The sequence below is a fragment of the Lithobates pipiens genome, unplaced genomic scaffold (genome assembly GCF_037356315.1).
Source record: "Lithobates pipiens isolate NorthernLeopardFrog02 unplaced genomic scaffold, aLitPip1_a1.2 Scaffold_52, whole genome shotgun sequence".
Lineage (NCBI taxonomy): Eukaryota > Metazoa > Chordata > Amphibia > Anura > Ranidae > Lithobates > Lithobates pipiens.
Genome location: NW_027507875.1, coordinates 3,691,995 through 3,712,719, shown reverse-complemented (window position 1 = coordinate 3,712,719; position 20,725 = coordinate 3,691,995). Strand labels below are relative to the sequence as shown.

General features: G+C 47.2%; 7 pseudogenes; all 7 read left to right on the top strand.

Annotated features, from left to right (window-relative positions):
• The first annotated feature begins 3,367 nt into the window (after positions 1-3,367).
• On the top strand, positions 3,368-3,486 carry LOC143957314 (5S ribosomal RNA; annotated as a pseudogene).
• A 358-nt stretch (positions 3,487-3,844) lies between these two features.
• On the top strand, positions 3,845-3,963 carry LOC143957231 (5S ribosomal RNA; annotated as a pseudogene).
• A 3,480-nt stretch (positions 3,964-7,443) lies between these two features.
• On the top strand, positions 7,444-7,562 carry LOC143957638 (5S ribosomal RNA; annotated as a pseudogene).
• A 101-nt stretch (positions 7,563-7,663) lies between these two features.
• LOC143957425 (5S ribosomal RNA) lies at positions 7,664-7,782 on the top strand (annotated as a pseudogene).
• Positions 7,783-8,100: 318 nt separating this feature from the next.
• LOC143957543 (5S ribosomal RNA) lies at positions 8,101-8,219 on the top strand (annotated as a pseudogene).
• A 102-nt stretch (positions 8,220-8,321) lies between these two features.
• LOC143957408 (5S ribosomal RNA) lies at positions 8,322-8,440 on the top strand (annotated as a pseudogene).
• A 316-nt stretch (positions 8,441-8,756) lies between these two features.
• On the top strand, positions 8,757-8,875 carry LOC143957644 (5S ribosomal RNA; annotated as a pseudogene).
• Positions 8,876-20,725: the final 11,850 nt, after the last annotated feature.

Sequence of the window (20,725 nt, the reverse complement as noted above, 5' to 3'; positions counted from 1 at the left end):
ACTGTCTTTTGTAAACACTTGTCTCTCTTTATAGCCTGTCTAGCCTTTCTTCTGTACACACTAGCTTCTCTGTATACACTAACCAGGCTTCTATATACAATAGCTTCACTGTATGCACTAGCCTCTCTGTATAATCTAGCCTCTCTGTATACCCTAGATAGTGTTCTGCATACACTAGCCTCTCCATAGAAGCCAGCCTTTATTCTGTATTCACTAGTCTTTCTTCTGTATGCTGTCGTCTTCTATATATACTAGCTTCTCTGTACACCCTTGCATCTCTGTAAACACTGTGTAAACTAGCCAGTCTTATGTATACACTCGCCAACTGTATACACTAGACTCTCTGAATACACTAAACCCTCTGTATACCACAGCCTGTCTTCTGTATACACTAGACTGTAAAAACAAGCTAGAATACACCAGCCTGTCTTCTGTACCCACTAGACTCTCTGTATACACTACCCAGTCTTCTGTATACACTGTCAGCTTTGATGTATACCCAAGCCTGTCTTCTGTATACACTAGTTTCTCTGTATGCACTGTCCTTTCTGTATACAGTCGACTCTCTCTATACACTAACCTCTCTATATACACTAACATCTTTGTATATACTAGCCTCTCTTTAAACTAGCCTCTCTGTGTACCCCAGCCTCACTGTTTACTCTAGCATCTCTGTATACTCAAGCCTATCTGCATACACGAGTCTGTATTCTGTATTCACTAGCCTTTCTTCTGTATGCTGTAGTCGTCTTTATATACTAGCTTCTCTGTACACCCTTGCATCTCTGTAAACACTGTGTGAACTAGCCAGTATTATGAATACACTCGCCGACTGTATACACTAGACTCTCTGAATAGACTAAACCCTCTGTATACCACAGCCTGTCTTCTGTATACACTAGACTGTAAAAACTAGCTAGAATACACCAGCCTGTCTTCCGTACCCACTAGACTCTCTGTATACACTACCCAGTCTTCTGTATACACTGTCAGCTTTGATGTATACCCAAGCCTGTCTTCTGTATACACTAGTCTCTCTATATGCACTGTCCTAATGGTATACACTCGACTCTCTCTATACACTAACCTCTCTATATACACTAACATCTTTGTATATACTAGCCTCTCTGTGTACCCCAGCCTCACTGTTTACTCTAGCATCTCTGTATACTCAAGCCTATCTGCATACACGAGTCTGTATTCTGTATTCACTAGCCTTTCTTCTGTATGCTGTAGTCTTCTATATATACTAGCTTCTCTGTACACCCTTGCATCTCTGTAAACACTGTGTGAACTAGCAAGTATTATGTATACACTCACCGACTGTATACACTAGACTCTCTGAATACACTAAACCCTCTGTATACCACAGCCTGTCTTTTGTATACACTAGACTGTAAAAACTAGCTAGAATACACCATCCTGTCTTCTGTACCCACTAGACTCTCTGTATACACTACCTAGTCTTCTGTATACACTGTCAGCTTTGATGTATACCCAAGCCTGTCTTCTTTATACACTAGTTTCTCTATATGCACTGTCCTTTCTGTATACACTCGACTCTCTCTATACACTAACCTCTCTATATACACTAACATCTTTGTATATACTAGCCTCTCTTTAAACTAGCCTCTCTGTGTACCCCAGCCTCACTGTTTACTCTAGCATCTCTGTATACTCAAGCCTATCTGCATACACGAGTCTGTATTCTGTATACACTAGCCTCTCTTTAAACTAGCCGCTCTGTATACTCTAACCTCTCTGTATACACTAGCATTTCTGTATACATCCCCCCTATCTGTATTCACTAGCCTCTCTGTATACCCCAGCCTGCCTCTCTATATACACCAGCTTTTCTTCTGAATATAATAGTCTCAGTCTCTCTCTATAACCAAGCCTGTTTTCTGTATACATTAGCATGTGTCCTGTATACACTAGCCTGTCTTCTTTATTCTCTAGCCTCTCTGTATACAATAGCCTGCCATCTAAATAAAATACATACTTTGTATTTCCAACCTGTTTTCTGTATAATCTAGCCTACCTTCTGTATACCTTAGCCTCTCTGTATAAACTAGCCTTCCTTCTATATACACTGCCATTTATGAGGTAAACAAAGAGTCTAGTGTACATAAACGACAGGCTGTGTCCTGTATACACTAGCCTGTCTTCTTTATTCTCTAGCCTCTCTGTATACAATAGCCTGCCATCTAAATAAAATACATACTTTGTATACCCAACCGGTTTTCTGTATAAACTAGCCTACCTTCTGTATACCTTAGCCTCTCTGTATAAACTAGCCTTCCTTCTATATACACTGCCATTTATGAGGTAAACAAAGAGTCTAGTGTACATAAACGACAGGCTAGAGTATAAAGAGAGGATAGGGTATACAGAAGAAAGCCTAGTGTATACAGAACACAGGCTAGTACCCTAAACCTGGGTGAGAGAGGATGAGGAGCAATAGGAGGGCTTGGTCTTCCACATCCGACCAAGTGTTCAGCATGATGTGGCTCAACACGTCCAGCTGCCGAAAATAAGGACAAGCGTGGGAGGCACACAACACCCACTGTAACAGTGCTAGGTTCCTGTATTACAGAAACAGAACACCAGCAATAAGGTGTATACTGTGCAGGAGGCACACAACACCCACTCTAGCTTCTGCACTGCAGATGCCTGTATTGCAGAAATTGAACACCAGTAATAAAGGGTAGCTTCAGGTGTGTACTGTGCAGGAGGCACATAACACCCACTGTAACAGTGCTAGGTTCCCAAGCAGTAAAGACACTGTCCCTGCCTATTGTCCGCTTTCCCTGACCGCCGCAACACACTATACAAGGCCGCCGCGCTGGCGGCCTTATATAGTGTGGGGTGTGTACTAAACCCCCCTGAGCTATAATTGGCCACAGGAATCCTGCCTGTGGTCAATTGTGGCTCTCCTCACAGAGGATGTCACATCTGTTCTTATTATATAAAACCTATTATTCTCCTCGTAAACTTTTTCAATTTGGCCGAACGGCCGGACGCAAGTTGCCCCCGGTGCGGGAACATGGGGGGAGACATGATGCACATGTTTTGGAGATGCCCGAAGTTGATCCGCTACTGGACGGAGGTGACAGGAACCATTGATCAGGTGTTTGGAACCTCCACCAGGATGGAGGCGAAGTATTGTCTTCTGGGATTAGTTGAAGGAGTTGGAAACCCGGGAAGCAGCCAGATGGCAGTTCTGAGATGCCTATTTCAGGCAAGGAAACTGATTGCCCAACCCTGCTTAGCCTCCAATGTTGGCAATGACTTGTTTTTTTTCGCTTGTTTCCCAAGATGACCATGTTGGCGTTTGTCAAGATGGTTGAGAGTGCCTGAAGAGATCACCTATGGCCCCATCACCCTGAAAGCACCCAATCTTGTCTGATCTCAGAGGCTAAACAGTGTCGGGCCTGGTTAGTACCTGGATGGGAGACCACCTGGGAATACCAGGTGCCATAGGCTTCTTTTTATGTTGTTGGCTTTGACCTGTTTTTTTAGCTTGTTTCTCAAGGCGACGATCTTGGCGTTTGTCAAGAGGGTTGGGCGTGTCTTGAATCACCCTGAAAGCACCCAATCTCGTCTGATTTCAGAGGCTAAGCAGCGTCAGGCCTGGTTAGTACATGAATGGGAGACTGCCTGGGAAGACCAGGTGCCATAGAAGGATCTGGCCTGGTTGGTGTCTTAACTGGGAGATTGCCTGGGAATACCGGATGCCGTAGGCTTCTTTTTATGTTGTTGGCTTTGACCTGTTTTTTTAGCTTGTTTCCCAAGGTGACCATCTTGGCCTTTGTCAAGAGGCTTCAGAGTGCCCAAAGAGAGTGCCTACGGCCAAATCACCCTGAAAGAGCCCAATCTCATCTGATCTCGGAGGCTAAGCAGCGATGGGCCTGGTTAGTACCTGGATGGGAGACAGCCTGGGAATACCAGGTGCCGTAGGCTTCTCATTATGTTGTCGGCGTTGACCTGCTTTTTTTCCCTTGTTTCCCAAGGTGACCATCTTGGCATTTGTCAAGAGGGTTGAGAGTGCACAAAGAAATTGCCTATGAGCACAACACCCTGAAAGCGCACAATCTCATCTGATCTCGGAGGCCTAGCAGTGTACGGCCTGGTTAATACCTGTATGGGAGACCATCTGTGAATACCAGGTGTCGTAGGCTTCTTTTTATGTTGTTGGCTTTGACCTGTTTATTTCCGCTTGTTTCCCATGGTGACCATCTTGGCGTTCATCAATAACACCCTGAAAGTGCCCAATCTCGTTTGGTCTCAGAGGCTAAGCAGGGTTGGGCCTGGTTTGTACCTGGATGGGAGACCGCCTGGGTGTTCCAGATGCCGCAGGCTTCTTTTTATGTTGTTGGCGTTGACTTGTTTTTGTTTGCTTGTTTCCCAAGGTGACCATCTTGGTGTTTGTCAAGAGGGTTGAGCGTGCCTGAAAAAATCTACTATGGCCGCATCACCCTGAAAGAGCCCAATCTCATTTGATCTCAGAGGCTAAGCAGAGTTGGGACCTGGTTAGTACCTGGATGGGAGACCGCCTGGGATTTCTCGATGCCATAGGCTTTAGTTTTAAGTTGTTGGCATTGACTTATTTTTTTTTTATTTTTTTTATTCTTTTATTAAGAATAAGTAGAACAACATAAATATAACAGTCAACCATACAGCATGATCCAGGGTCAAAATTACATGGTAACAAAAAATAGGCAGCCAAATAACTCTGGGTTCTCAGAGGGGAGTCCTACAGTTTCATGCAGAAAAGAGAGAAACCCCACCTCCGACATGTAGTACAGTATAACTAGTGCAGCTCCGTTCGGACAATTGTAATCATGGAGAACAACTGGGACCACAGTGAGCCAGCTTATCATGACCTATGTGAACCAGAGTAAAATATGAGCCGGTCGTGTCCAGAACCCTGGGGTTCTTCTGGGTCCCGAAGGCTAGTAAGGAGACAAGGCATAGTCAAAAGGGAGGATGGGGGGAGAAGAGAGTGCAAAGACGGAGAGAGAGGAGGGGGGGGTGGCGACGGGGAAAGAAAGAAAAATAAAGACAAAAAGGGAGGGGGGGGGGGGGGGTGGAAGGCCACCCAGGGCAGACATGGCCTACCTAGGTAAACGTTAGATGTTCAGTCGTTTTCTGGGACAGGGGAGCTGCTCACCTTCCGAATGTAGTCTCGCGTACCAGTAAAATACCTCCAGGGCCTCCATGTAACAATAAATGCCTCTTCAGTGTTGTGAAGGGTGGCGGTCAATTCTTCAATCCGGAGAATATGATTGACTTTGGAATACCACAGCACCTTGGATGGGGGCTGAGTCTGCCTCCACAGTGTGGGAATGCAGGCCCGGGCGGCGTTCAGGAGTTGCATCGTGAGGGTTTTTTTTGTATTTTCGAACAGGCTGTTCGGTCAAGTGTAGAAGGCACGCTGCTGGGTTGTCTGCGATATCTACATTTGTGACAGTCTTTATCGTCCCGGTCACCTTCAACCAAAAGTTCCTCAAGGCCGGGCATGCCCAGAAAATGTGTCCCATGGTCCCCGTATCTGAATTGCACCTCCAACAAACATCCGGGATCGATCTATTCATTTTATTCAGAAGGTATGGGACTCTATACCAGCATGAGACTATCTTGTATCCTGATTCTTGATATTGGTTTGCGATGGAAGCTTTATGTACAAAGGTCAGGATCTTCCCTATCTGTTGTGGGGTAAATGTGATGCCTAAGTCCCTCTCCCATTTGTGGATAAATGGTGGGGTCGACTCCTCCTCCTGACTACTCAATAGGTTGTACAGGAGGGAGAGGGTGTGTCACAAAGGTTCCCTTTTGTGACAGATGGATTCATAGGGCGTCAGGTCTCTAGGAGTGTAGGGGGCCCTTTGTATGGCAGGAAGAAAGTGACGAAGTTGATAAGCACTAAAAAAGTCAAGCGGAGGGTCAGAAAGCTCAGCGACAGTTTGTGTGGTCGGGAGCCCTCCCGAGGGCCACACTTCTCCCAGATGCTGTTTCCCCAGCACTGTCAACTGTCGCAGTTTCTTGTTGGTAAATCCCGGTGGGAAGTCTGGATTACCTATAACCGGAGTCATTGGTGACGGCAGGGGAGCAATGTGTGTGCAGCGGAACAACCTCCGCACAACAGCCAACGTAGCTCCCACTATGGGGTGATCTCCGAGGTCTTGTGGTAGGGAAGACAAGAGACACGGGGAGGTCAATAGGGGAATGGATCCATCCTCAATCTCGATCTCCACCCACTGTTTGTGTGGGCCATTACAATGCCAATCAACGACTCTCACTAGCAGAGTCGCTCTGTAGTATTGTCTCAGATCTGGGAGACCCAGACCCCCCTTGTCCTTTGGTCTGGCAAGCAATTGCAAACGGGCTCTGGGCGGTTTGCGCGCCCAAATAAAGTCCCGGAGCAGCACCTGCAGTTGTCTGAAAAAAATTGGGGGTAACCGGATCGGTAATGTCTGGAATTTTGAATGCATTACAGCACCAGAACCAAGTCAGTGTTAAAGCATGCCAGTTTCCCAAATCAGATTTCAGTCTATTCAGGAGAGGGCCAAAATTAAGCGGGTACAATTGCGCCAGTTAACGTACAGATTTCTCAGCCCAGTAGAATGGAAAAGCGGAGCATAGCCTCTTGGCCTCACCATCCGGGACTGATATATTCAATACAGCCGACTTGGCGCAATTGATTTTATAGTTTGATAGGCTGCCGTATCGCCCTAGAGCCGCGAGTATATTGGGAAGCGAAATGTGTGGATTGGAGACGAAAAAAATTAGATTATCAGCGTACGCCGAGGGTTTGGATATGCCAGTAATATTCGGGTCATTCCGAACGTGACACATAAGTGGTTCCAGTGTCAGAATAAAAATTAGGGGAGACAGAGGGCACCCCTGCCTCGTCCCATTAGTGATGGGGAAAGAGTCCGAGCACCACTCGTTCACCCGTACTGCTGCCGACGGCGTGGAGTAAAGCGACATTACCCAGCTCATCATGTTGGGGCCAAGACCTATATGTTCCAGGGTGGCCTGCATAAAGTGCCAGGCCACCCTGTCAAAGGCCTTCTCCACGTCCGTTGACAACATAAGCAAGGGTCTTCCCTGTACATGTGCCGCATGGATTAAATTGAGGACTCAGGCCGTATTGTCTCTAGCTTCCGACTTATTTTTTATTTTTTTGCTTGTTTCCCAAGGTGACCATCTTGGCGTTTGTCAAGAGGGTTGAAAGTGCCTGAAGAGATTTCCTACGGACACATCACCCTGAAAGCACCCAATCTCATTTGATGTTGGAGGCTAAGAATAGTCGGGCCTTGTTAGTACCTGGATGGCCGTATTGTCTCTAGCTTCCGACTTATTTTTATTTTTTTTGCTTGTTTCCCAAGGTGACCATCTTGGCGTTTGTCAAGAGGGTTGAAAGTGCCTGAAGAGATTGCCTACGGACACATCACCCTGAAAGCACCCAATCTCGTTTGATGTTGGAGGCTAAGAATAGTCGGGCCCTGTTAGTACCTGGATGGGAGACCGTCTGGGAATACCAGGTGCTGTAGACTTCTTTTTATGTTGTTGGTGTTGACCTGTTTTTTTTTTCGCTTGTTTCCCAAGGTGACCATCTTGGTGTTTGTCAAGAGGGTTGAGAGTGCCTGAAGAGATTGCCTATGGCCACATCACTCTGAAAGCACCCAATCTCGTCTGATCTTGGAGGCTAAGAAGAGTCGGGCCTGGTTAGTACCTGGATGGGAGACCACCTGGGAATTCCAGTTATTGTAGGCTTCTTTTTATGTTGTTGGCGTTGACTCGTTTTTTTTTCGCTTGTTTCCCAAGGTGACCATCTTGGCATTTGTCAAGAGGGTTGAGAGTGCCCAAAGAGTTCGCTTACAGCAGCATCACCCTGAAAGAGCCCTATCTCTTCTCATCTCAGAGGCTAAGAAGGGTTGGGCCTAGTTAGTCCCTGGATGGGAGATGGCATTGGAATACCAGGTGCCGTAGTCTTATTTTTATGTTGTTGACATTGACCTGTTTTTTTTCGCTTGTTTCCCAAGGTGACTATCTTGGCATTTGTCAAGAGGGTTGAGAGTGCCCAAAAAGATTGCCTATGGGCACATAACCCTGAAAGCGCCCGATCTCCTCTGATCTCAGAGGCTAAACAGGGTCGGGCCTTGCTAGTACCTGGATTGGAGACCACCTGGGAATACTAGGTGCTGTAGGCTTCTTTTTATGTTGTTGGCGTTGACTTGTTTTTTTTTTTTGTTTGTTTACCAAGGTGACCATCTTGGTGTTTGTCAAGAGGGTTGAGAGTGCCTGAAGAGCTCGCCTATGGCCACATAACCCTGAAAGCACCAGATCTCGTCTGATCTCAGAGACTAAACAGGGTCGGGCCTTGTTAATACCTGGATGGGAGACCACCTGGGAATACTAGGTGCTGTAGACTTCTTCTTATGTTGTTGGCGTTGACTTGTTTTTTTTGTTTGTTTCCCAAGGTGACCATCTTGGCGTTAGTCAAGAGGGTTGAGAGTGCCTGAAGAAATCTCCTACGGCCACATCACCCTGAAAGAGCCCAATCTCATCTGATCTCAGAGGCTAAGCAGGGGTGGGACCAGTTTAGTACCTTGATGGGAGATCGCCTGGGATTTCCAGATGCCGTAGGCTTCTTTTTATGTTGTTGCCGTTGACCTATTTTTTTCCGCTTGTTCCCAAGGTGACCATCTTGGCGTTTGTCAAGAGAGTTGAGAGTGCCTGAAGATATTGGCTACGGCCACATCACCCTGAATCTGTTCCATCTCATCTGATCTTGGAGGCTAAGCAGGGTCGGGCCTGGTTAATGCCTGGATGGGAGACCGCCTGGGAATACCAGGTATTGTAGGCTTCTTTTTTTTTTCAAATATAATTTTTTCTCCATACAGGGGAAGACGGTCCCCCGAGTACATAATGCAACAGAGAAATACAGAGCAAAAAGCAGCTGAACAATACTTGATACAGGTATATTCGCAACTGTGAGTCTGCCTTCCATCAATCACAATGATTCGAGGCACGGATAAAGTACTGTACCAAGATCTAGGGTCACACAAACCCCGGGTCCCTCCGGCATAATCCATCCAGAGGGGGGTGTGGGGCCGTCATTCCCAATTTTCCACTTTTTCCAAAAGAGAGAGGGGGTGGAGGGGGTGAGAGATAGGGGAGGAAGGCAGAAAAGAGAAGGGGTGAAAGATCAGGAAAGGAGAAGAGGGGACGAGACACGATGGCAGCCACTGTCCAAGGGGCCAGTCAAGGAAAGCTCAGAGCACTAAGGCGATAGCAGGCGACATCCTTCCAGCGAGAATATAAAGGTATTCCAGATGTCCCAGGTTTGTTTAAAAAATTCTTGTTTACCTTGTGATGTGAGGATCAAGTCCTCCATTTTTTTTAATGTCCTCTATTTTCCTAAGCCAGTGAGTAATGAAAGGGGGGGGGGACATTTTTTCCAATAGAGAGGGATGCAGGATTTCGCTGCATTTATCACATGCCGTAAAAAAATTTTTTACTTCTTAATGGGAATCTGTGAATGGTGCAAGAGAAAGAATGCAGCCTCTTCCGGGATGGAGAAGTCTGTGAATTTTTGTGTTATGCATCGGATCTCTGTCCAGAAGTCCACCAAGCTGGGGCAGAACCAAAAAATGTGGAGCAACGTGCCCTCTTCTTCTCCACACCTCTAGCATATGTTCGAGGAGGAGGGGAAACATTTATGCAGCTTTGATGGTGTCAAATACCACCTGGGGAGAAGTTAAAATACGTCTCCTGTATCTTCGTGCACAGCGAGGTTTTGAGAGCCAAAGTGATAATGCGTTGTCTCTGTGCTGGGGAAAATTAGCAATTAAGGTCCTTTTCCCAGTTGGACAGACAGGTTAAGTGTGGGTGATCTGTTTGAGAGAGAATGTGGGCCAAAGGGCCTTCGCTCCTGCATAGAGTCTCAAACTCTGTCTGAGGGCGGGCGAAAGTTTGAGGATTGGGGATGAAATGGAGAAAATAATGTTGTTGCGCCGCTCTCCAAAAAGGCAGTTGGAAAAGCCCTGTCGGATCTGTAATGCCACGTACACATGACCGGACTTTTCGAGGGACTAGGTCCGACAGACTTTCGACGGAGTTCTGACAGAGTTCTGACGGACTTTCCGAATGAACGGACTTGGCCACACACAATCACACCAAAGTCCGACGGATTCGAACGTGATGACGTACGACCGGACTAGAATAAGGAAGTTGATAGCCAGTAGCCAATAGCTGCCCTCATGTCGGTTTTTATCCGTCGGACTAGCATACACATGAGCGGATTTCTCGGTAGGAAATGGGTCCGGTGGAGTTCCGGCGGAAAAATTTGAAACATGTTCCATTTCTAAAGTCTGTCGGATTTATGCAAATCAAAAGTCTGCTGCAGCCCACACACGATCGAATGGTCTGCCGGAATTGTTCCGTCGGACCTTTGATGTTGAAAAGTCCGGTCGTGTGTACGCAGCATTAGGTTTGAGAAAGAAGGCCATTTTCCATCAATGACGAATTTAGACGCATGGTCTAGGTTGGAATTTCTAAGTGGGTCCTCGGTTGAAAGTTCGGATGGCCACGTATAGGGAATAGGGGGGAAGTCAAAAACGTGAGTGTGTTTTGGGTAGCGATCAGGTGACTGACTTTCAACGAAGCCCCTATAGTGGGATGTGACGTCAATTCTGTGGGTAAATCCTTATAGCACCACATGGCGCTTCTTTTTTTAAAATCAAAAAGGTGTTTATTAAAGTTACAGGTATACAGCAATTTCCAGCGCACATATACATCCATTTGACACATAGTTGTTAAAATACATACAGGCAATACAGCAGTCCATGACCTCCTCCCTCCACCCCACAATTGCATAAAGTTCCCCAGTAGGTATAACATTTTCAAGCTAGGGCTCATATACCTGCCTTGCGTCACACATCCTACAGTAATCTGGACAATATTAGTTCGGTTGGACTTAGCCCAGGGGTGTCCAGCCAGCATGACCACAGGCGCTCAAACCTTCCCGGGCATCCCCTATGCTGGTAAATGTATTTCTCGCTGCCACAGGGGGTTCTACGGATTTCCAACCTAGCAAAATAAGCTTCCTAGCCTGGAACAGCGCCCTGGAGACTGCCACCTTGATAGGCTCCAACGACACCACCCCCTCCAGTATCCCCAGAAAGCAGCACACTGGGTCCCTGGGTATCTGCGTGTGAAACACCGCATTAACAGTGTCCACTACCTCCTTCCAGTATCTGTGGAGTTTCGGGCAGCGCCATAGGAGATGAATAAGGTCCCCCTCGTGTTGCCCGCACCTACCACACAGGGGGTCAGCCAGTCCACCCATCCTACTCAATCTCACCGGTGTATAGTGTGCTCTCAGTATGATATAGAGTTGGGAGACCCTTTGCGCCACATTCAGTGCACATGGCGCTTCTTAGCGGAATTCGGGAGTGAGCTTAAAAAGTTTGTTTCGATTCCAGTCCAATACACGCCCCAGATGGGAGGCCAGGTAGTAGCGTCGCAAGTCAGGGAGAACCAACCCTCCCTGTTGTTTAGACAATGTCAGCTGTGACCGCTTAAGTCTGGGATTTTTGTGGGCCCAGTTAAATTAAGTGAGCAGGGATTGAGCTTGCTTAAAAAACGGGATTGGAATCTGGATCGGGAGAGCTTGGAAAAGATAGGTAAATTTAGGGAGTATGTTCATTTTAATGAGATTGCATCTCCTGAACCAGGAATGGAGGCCAGAATGCCACCCGTGAAGCAAACTGCGGATCTTAGTGACAAGGGGTGGGGGGAAGTTCAACATAAACGTACGCGCGATGTCCGGTGGAATGTAAGTACCTAAGTACTTAAGGGCTGTATGGGTCCATTTAAATCAAAAATTGGACTGCAAGTCTAGTAACGTTTGCGGGGGGACTGCAACCCCCATGGCCTCTGATTTCAAGAAGTATCCCGTATATCTGGAATTCCCGAAGGAGATTTGGCAAGGAAACTCTGGGATTCGTCAGCGAGAACAGCATGTCATCCGCGTAGGCAGATATCTTGCACTCAATAGTACCCATTTGGAGTCCCGTTATGTCTGAGTTTTGTCGAATTGTGGAGAGAAAGGGTTCCAATGACAGTGCGAATAATAGGGGCGACAGGGGGCAACCCTGTCTGGTCTCATTCCCGATGTCAAGGGGAGATGAGAGCACCCCATTCGCTTTGACTTGAGCTGAAGGGCATGAGTATATCTTACTTATCCATGCCAGCATCCGTTCATTCAGACCTATATGGCGAAGGACCGAGAACATGAATGTCCATTTGACCCGATCAAAAGCCTTCTCGGCATCAGTACTCACGAAAAGACAAGGGGTCCCAGATGACTTTGCTTTATGGACCAGGGTAAGAACCTTAATGGTGTTGTCCCTATCTTCCCTGGTGGGAATAAAAACTAACTGGTCAATATGTATAAGGGACTGCAAGTGATGTGCCAATCACGTGGCGAGGATTTTAGAGAATAGTTTTAGGACCGAATTTAGGAGGGAAATGGGTCTGTAACTCCCACATAGGCCCGGGTCTTTGCCCTCCTTAGGTATCAACGAGATATGGGCTCTAAGGGTATCCTCAGGAAAATCCCCATTCGAGCTCAGAGTATTAAATAAATTCACCAAGCGTGGGCCAAGAATAGGGAGGAAGGTCTTATAGTATTGTGCGGTATATCCGTCAGGGCCCGGAGCCTTACCCACCTTCGGAGGTCCCACGGCCGTCTGGACTTCTTCAAGTGTGATCGGGTCCTCCAAGTACTCCCGTGATTCAGATGAGAGGGTTGGTAGACCAGAACCGGTTACATATCTGTCTATATTGTTCTGTCCGGACCGTGAATCGGGCAGGTTGTAGAGATCAGAGTAACATTTTTCAAAAACTTTGGCTATTTGGGTTGGGGTAGAGGCCCTCTGGCTATTCTCATCTATCAACTGTGGTATGTAAGAGGCAGATTTCAACTCCTTTACCGACCTGGCTAAGATTTTTCCGCATTTGTCCCCTGACTCCTACGTCAGTTTACGACAAAACTGGGGTGCCGCTTTCGCTTTATAATGGAGTAGGGCAGTAATTTGGGTACGGAGTGTCCCCAATTCAATCTCTAAGGTCCGTGAGGGGACATGTTTACGTTTCGCTTCCACAGAGGCAAGTTCACGAAACAGATTACCAAGCTGTTCCTTTCCGTGTTCGTTTGATGCGCGCCCCGTGCCTGATAAGTACCCTGCGGAGTATTGACTTGTGAGCCTCCCAAATTATCCCCGGGTCACAGTCCTGCGTTTAGTTTTCTTGGAAATAAAGGTCCAATTCCCTGGTCACATCTGCTAAAACTTCCGGTATCTGGAGGAGGCTCTCATGAAGGTGCCAGAATAGAGACCTAGGTGGGTTGTTCCTAGAGAGGGTGTAGGTAAGGGCTACAGGAGCGTGGTCGGACCAAGTAATATGGGCGATGGAGGAAGAGCTCACCAAGTGCAGTTGGTCATGTGGAATCAAGAAGAAGTCTATCCTCAAGTATGATTTGTGAGGGGAAGAGCAAAAAGAGTAGTCCCTTTCCCCAGAGTGTTGCAGACGCCAGACATCAACTAATTGGTCATTCAGTAAACACTTAGTAATCCGCTTTCTAGAGGAAATGAGGGGCGAGGAGCAAGAGGCAGAAGTGTCAACCGATGGCGAAAGGGGACATTAAAGTCCCCACCTAATATCAACTGGCCCTCCTGAAAGTCACATAATCTGTGCAGGGTAGTTCTGAGGATCATGTCTTATTAACCTTTTGGAGCGTACACAGTGGCAAATGTAAAAATGCTGCCAAGGGGTTGGTGCCATCATCTCTTCCTCCAATTGGAGATGCCACCGGCATGACAGCCCCGTGTCCTGTCAAGTGGTGCCTCTCCGACAATGTCGTCGGGGTATATGTGGAGTAGGGATGAGCCGAACACCCCCCGGTTCGCACCAGAACTTGCGAACGACCCCCGCGTTCGGTACGAACGTCAGAACCCCATTGAAGTCTATGGGACTCGAACGTTCGAAATGGAAAGTGCTAATTTTAACGGCTAATATGCAAGATAGTGTCCTAAAAAGGGTTTGGGGACCTGCCTCCTGCCTCAGGGGACATGGGTCACTGCAAAAAAAAGTTTTAAAAACTGCCGTTTTGGCGGGAGCACTGATTTTAATGACGATTAAAGTGAAAAAAAAAAAAGTGAAATATTCCTTTAAATATGGTGCCTGGGGGGTGTCTGTAGTATGCCTGTGAAGTGCCACGTGTTTCCCGTGTTTAGAACAGTCCCTGCACAAAATGACATTAAACGGAAATAACACCATTTAAAACTGCTTGCGGTTTTAATGTTATATCTGGTTCCTGCAATATGGTTGAAAATCATTGAGAAACATGGCATGGGTAGCCCTCCCTGCCCATTACCAGCCTATTTGGGTCTTGTACGCATATTAAGGGGAACCCCGTACCCATATTAAAAAAAGGAAATGCCGTGTGGCCCCCAGGCCCTATATACTCAGAACAGCAGTATACAGGCGGTGCAAACAAGACAGGGACTGTGTAGGTTTGTTGTGTTAAGTTGAATCTGTTTGTCATTTTCAACCGGTACATTTTTAAAGTGTAGCTCCAGTCAAAAAAACAATTTTTAAGCTTTTTGGAAAACATAGGGAAGGGTTATCACCCCTGTATAATTTGTTTTGTCGTCCATCTTTTTTCATCTCACTTGCTGCTGTCTCCTTGCGTTTGCAAGTAGGAGATGTTTGTAAGTTGGATGTTTGAAAGTAGGGGCCTGCCCTATATTATAGCGGTATGTACTGGGTACAGAGCACGCAGACAGCACGCACTATCTCCTAACACTACTGACTGCAAGCTCTTTTTACTGGTTACATGTTTTGAGTTGCAGAGGAGGTCTAGGACTAGAATTATTGCTCTCGCTCTAACATTCTCGGCGATACCTCACATGTGTGGCACATGCGAGCACATGGGGACATGGGCGCTTTAATTTTTATTTTATTTTTTTATTGTTCATTTTACTTTATTTATTTTAGTTTGACATTTTTTTCCCCAAAAATATATTTTTGATCACTTTTATTCCTATTACAAGAAATGTAAACATCCCTTGTAATAGGAATATGGGGTGACAGGTCCTCTTTACAGTGAAATCTGGGGGGTCAATATGACCCCACATCTCACCTCTAGGCTGGGAAGCCTGAAATAAAAAAAAAAAAAACGATTCTGGCTTTGATCGTACTGGCGAGTTGGTAGAAGCACCGGAGGGCGGTGAGGGGTGGGTATTTCAGGGTATCACCGAGTATGGCTGGGTATCTCTGAGTATGGCTGGGTATGGCAATTTATGGCAGGGTATTACAGAGTATTGGCGGGGTACTACAGAGTAATAGCAGGGTACTGCAGAGTATTGGGGGGTACTACAGAGTAATGGCAGGGTACTGCAGAGTATTGGGGGTACTGCAGAGTAATGGCGGGTACTGCAGAGTAATGGCAGGGTACTGCAGAGTATTGGGGGTACTGCAGAGTAATGGCGGGTACTGCAGAGTAATGGCGGGTACTGCAGAGTATTGGGGGGTACTGCAGAGTAATGGGGGTTACTGCAGAGTAATGGGGGTTACTGCAGAGTAATGGGGGGTACTGCAGAGTAATGGCAGGGTACTGCAGAGTAATGGCAGGGTACTGCACTGCAGAGTAATGGCGGGGTACTGCAGAGTAATGGCGGGGTACTGCAGAGTAATGGCAGGGTACTGCAGAGTATGCACTGGTATTGCAGAGTATTGGCAGGGAATTGAGGGGTTAAATTCGGTGAGCAGCGATGTGGGCACTGCAGATGCAGCCCACATCGCTGCTGACACCGATCTCTTTCCCCTCCGCTGTACCGATCGGTACAGAGAGGGGAGGGAGGAACCGGCGTCATAACATGACGCCGGTTTGTTTCCAAATGATCACTCCGTCATTTGACGGAGCAATCACGTGGTAAACGGCCGCTATGAGCGGCCGTTTACCGTGATCCGTGATGCGGCGGTCACGGATGCTCTCGAGTGCGCGCACCTCGGGGCACACGAGAGCAGAATTCTGGGAGGCCGTTAATTAACGGCCTCTCAGAGTTAAACAACCGCCCTGAAGCCGTTAATCGGCAATGGGCAGTTGAGTGGTTAAAGCTAGATCACTAGCTATATAGGTGAGGTGAATATAGTGGTGTATACTGCAGTCAGGGCACAGACAACAACCACTACACAGCAGCAAGATAGGAAATCAGCCAAAAACGATTGGTGTGTACTGTGTTGAAGGTACACAGAACACCCACTGCTTCAGATGCTAAGTAACACACTACAGGAGGCCGCCTCAAAGGCGGCTTTATATAGTGTGGGGCGTGCACTACACAGCCTGAGCTATGATTGGCCACAGGCAGGATGCCTGTGGCCAATCATGGCTCTCCTCGCTGCCGGCGCTGCGATTGGCCAAGAATGCGGGGTCACAGTGCATGCTTGGCCAATCATGGGGCAGCAATGCACTGCGCCACCGCAGTGCATTGTGGTCCGCGTGCGCGTCACTCGAATTTCGACGCGAACGGCCAAAACGTTCGGAATTCGCCGAACGGCCGAACAGCCAATGTTCGAGTCGAACGTACGTTCGACTCGAACACGAAGCTCATCCCTAATGTGGAGCATCCAGGGGGAGGCAGGGACCACCCACACAGTGAGGGGTAAAGCCTTCAAGGGGGACCGGTGTCAGACAGGAGGATAGCGCTGTCTTGTACAAGTTGGTTAATTAGACAAGTCATCCAGTGTGTTCCTCTGAGCAGCGGAAGGCAAGGTCGGTAAGGATTATGAATGGGTGGGGGCCAGGGAGTGCATAAAACTACCACCAGATGACCGGGGCAGAGAGGGCAAGGGGATGAAAGTCAGATCTGGTAGGTGGGGGGGGGGTGGTGAGGAGTGTTCCTCATATTACTCACATTGGCCATTCCTTGATGCTGAGCGCTCTGCATACCCAGGACGTTCTTCTGTATAATCTAGCCTATCTGTATACATTAGCCTGTCTTTTGTACACAGTAGCCTCTCTGTATAAACTAGCCGGTCCTCTGTATACACTAGTCCGTCTGTATATCCTTGGTTGTCTTTTGTATACACTAGCCTAGACGGACTAGTGTATACAGTAGACTGGCTAGTTTACACAGAGAGGCTAATGTGTACAAAAGACAGGCTAGTGTATACAGATAGGCTAGATTATACAGAAGAACGTCCTGGGTATGCAGAGATGGAGGCTAGGGTATACAGAGAGAGAAGCTAGAGTATGCATACTTGCTAGTGTATACAGACGGACTAGTGTATACAGAAGACTGGCTAGTTTATATAGAGAGGCTAATGTGTACAAAAGACAGGCTAGTGTATACAAATAGGCTAGATTATAGAGAAGAACATCTTGGGTATGCAGAGATGGAGGCTAGGGTATACAGAGAGAGAGGCTGGGTTACACAGAGAGGCTAGTGTATGCAGGCTTGCTAGTGTATACAGACGGACTAGTGTATACAGAGAGGCTTGGGTATACAGAGAGCTAATGTATAAAGAGAAGCTAATGTATACAAAAGACATCCAAGGGTATACAGAGAGGCTCGTGTATGCAGAAGACCGGCTAGTTTATACAGAGAGGCTAATGTGTACAAAACACAGGCTAGTGTATATAGATAGGCTAGATTATACAGAAGAACGTCCTGGGTATGCAGAGATGGAGGCTAGGGTATACAGAGAGAGAGGCTGGGTTACACAGACTTGCTAGTGTATACAGACGGACTAGTGTATACAGAAGGCCGGCTAGTTTATACAGAGAGGCTAATGTGTACAAAAGACATGCTAGTGTATACAGATAGGCTAGATTATACAGACAAACGTCCTGGGTATGCAGAGATACTACTGGGGGTGCCTCCAGTCATCTTAATTCCCCAGTACTGCCCATCCAGTAATGTCATGCCAGTGAGGGTCCCGAACCGGCCCTGAGCAATTATATAATTTAATAAAGTGAACAAGGAAAAACAGAGAGAAAGTAAAAGGAAAGGGGGAAGAGAGTAGGGGAAGAGAGAAAGAGATGGGGGGGGGGGAGTGAGAGGGGATAGGTTTGCATGGGAGATGTGTCTAGCATGAACTCGCCAAACACAGGCGGGATTAATATCTTACACCAATATTACACTGTATCCGAATGAGTCAACATTCAACTACAAGGGGTAGGTGTAGCAGCTCAAGTCGCCATCTAGTCATTGTCAAGGAGGGCCTGCCCCTCCTCTGAGAAGAAGAATGCATTCCATCCTGACCATGTAGCAGAGTACCGTTCCTGCTGGTGTCTAGCAGACAGAACCAAATCCTCCAGCTGGCTTACTTCTCTTACTTTTCGCACCCACATCCCGATTGATGGGGGGTGGGGCGACTTCCACTTAAGGGGAATACAGGCCTTGGCAGCGTCTAGAAGGTGGTGAATAATAGATTTTTTGTAAACCTTCCCTGATATGTCAGAGAAATAAGGCCGGGTCGTCCGGTATTATCCTTTCTGTAAATTTCTGAAGGATGCGCCGAACCTCTTTCCAGTAATGTTCCAGTTTGAAGCATGACCAGAAGATGTGTAGCATGGTGCCCTCTTCAATTTGACACCTCCAACAACGGTCGGAGGTGTCGGGGAACATTTTTTTCAATCTCACTGGCGTTCTGTACCACCTAGTAAGGATCTTGAAGTTAGTTTCTTGTGTTTTGGTACAGATGGATGATCTGTACGTAAACCTGAGTATGTGTTGTCTCTGTGATGTATTGAAGGTTGAAGCCAAGTCCCGTTCCCATTCCATAATACAGGTTAGGGCGTGAGGTTCCGTAGGGATGTTAAGCAACTGGTAACAGGATGACAGCATGTGATGCATCACTCACGTTTCCGAGCAGAATTCCTCAAAAGGGGTAAGTGAACTAGCAAACATCATCGGTTCCGGGAGGGCTCTAAAAAAGTGGGTAAGCTGGATGGCACTCCAAAATTTTAGGCGAAACATGCCCGACTGGTCCACCAGTTCTGAAATCGTAGACCAACTCCCTGTCGTTACGTATTTGCCAACACGCCCGCTGCTTGCTCTTAGTAGTTCCCGAAATCCCGCATCCTCTATACCTGGGGGGAAGAACGGGTTTCCCAGAATAGGGTAGAGGGGAGAAGTCCGAGACGAGAGGGAGGTAGAGGTAACCAGTGTCCAACAGAGTCTGGCCGTGTTGCCTATGAGTGGGTGATTTCTCATTTCTCTTGGTAGGGAGGCAAAGCACCAGGGCGCCCCACCCAGAGGTATCGGTGATTGGTCTTGTTCAATTCGGACCCAAATCTTAAGGTCAATATGTCTATTCCAGTCGATCAGCCTACTTAGGTGCATAGCTTGACAGTATTTACGCATGTCGGGGACCACCAGTCCTCCATATTGCTTAGGGAGCATTAACTGCTCACGCTTTACTCGCGGACGCCTCTGTGCCCATATGAAGTCAAAGAAAGTCCTCTGGACCTGTTTAAGATATGCGGGTGAGATGTGTATAGGTAGAGCCTGTAGGAGGTAGAGGAACTTGGGGAGAATGCTCATTTTTATAATGTTGCAACGGCCGAACCAGGAGTGGAGGCCTGTTTTCCACTTGTCTAAGAGTGACTTAACTCTCTTCAGCAGTGGGGGAAAATTAAGTTCGAAGACCTTGTCCACCCTAGAGGGGATCAGTGTGCCTAGATAGGTCAGTGCTTTATTCGCCCATTTAAACTTAAAAGCGCTCTGAAGTTGGGCGATTAGTGAATGTGGAAAGTTAATCCCCATTGCCTCCGACTTGGCAAAGTTAATTCGCAGGTTGGAGAGAGCTCCATACCTCTCAAATTCCCTCACCAAGTTAGGGAGAGAAATCAAGGGATTTGTGATTGATAATAACATATCATCAGCGTAGGCCAAAATTTTGTGTTGGTCGTCCTCAAGTATTATTCCATTAATGTCCTGATTCAATCTGACTGAGCAGAGAAAGGGTTTCAGTGACAGGGCGAAGAGGAGGGGCGATAATGGGCACCCCTGACGTGTCCCATTCGTAATTTTGAAAGGATGTGAGAGTATCCCATTAGCTCGAACCCGAGCAGAGGGGCAGGAGTAGATTGCAGAAATCCACTGCAGCATCTTGTTGCCAAAGCCAACGTAGCACAAGACCGTTAGCATAAAGGTCCAATTCACCCTGTCAAAGGCTTTCTCCGCATCGGTGCTAAGAAAAACGCATTTTGTCCGGGATTTGTTGACTATGTGGAGGAGGTTTAGCGCCTTTGTAGTATTGTCCCTAGCTTCTCGTGTGGGTACAAAGCCCACCTGGTCTAGATGAATCAAGGTTGGGATAAACTGTTGTATCCTGTTCGCCAGTATTTTAGTAAAAAGCTTCAGGTCTAAATTGAGCAGTGAGATTGGCCGGTAACTACCGCAGGAGGATAGGTCTTTCCCTTCCTTAGGGATCACCGAAATGTGTGCCAACAAAGTGTCAGCCGCAAACTTCGCCAACGAGCCCAGAGCATTAAACAGCTTGACCAAATATGGGGCGAGAGTCGGGAGTAGGGTCCTGTAATACTGGCCCGTCAAGCCATCTGGGCCCGGTGCCTTGCCCATCTTAATAGTTCCTACTGCCATTTGGATTTCCTCGATGGTAATAGGGTTTTCGAGAATGT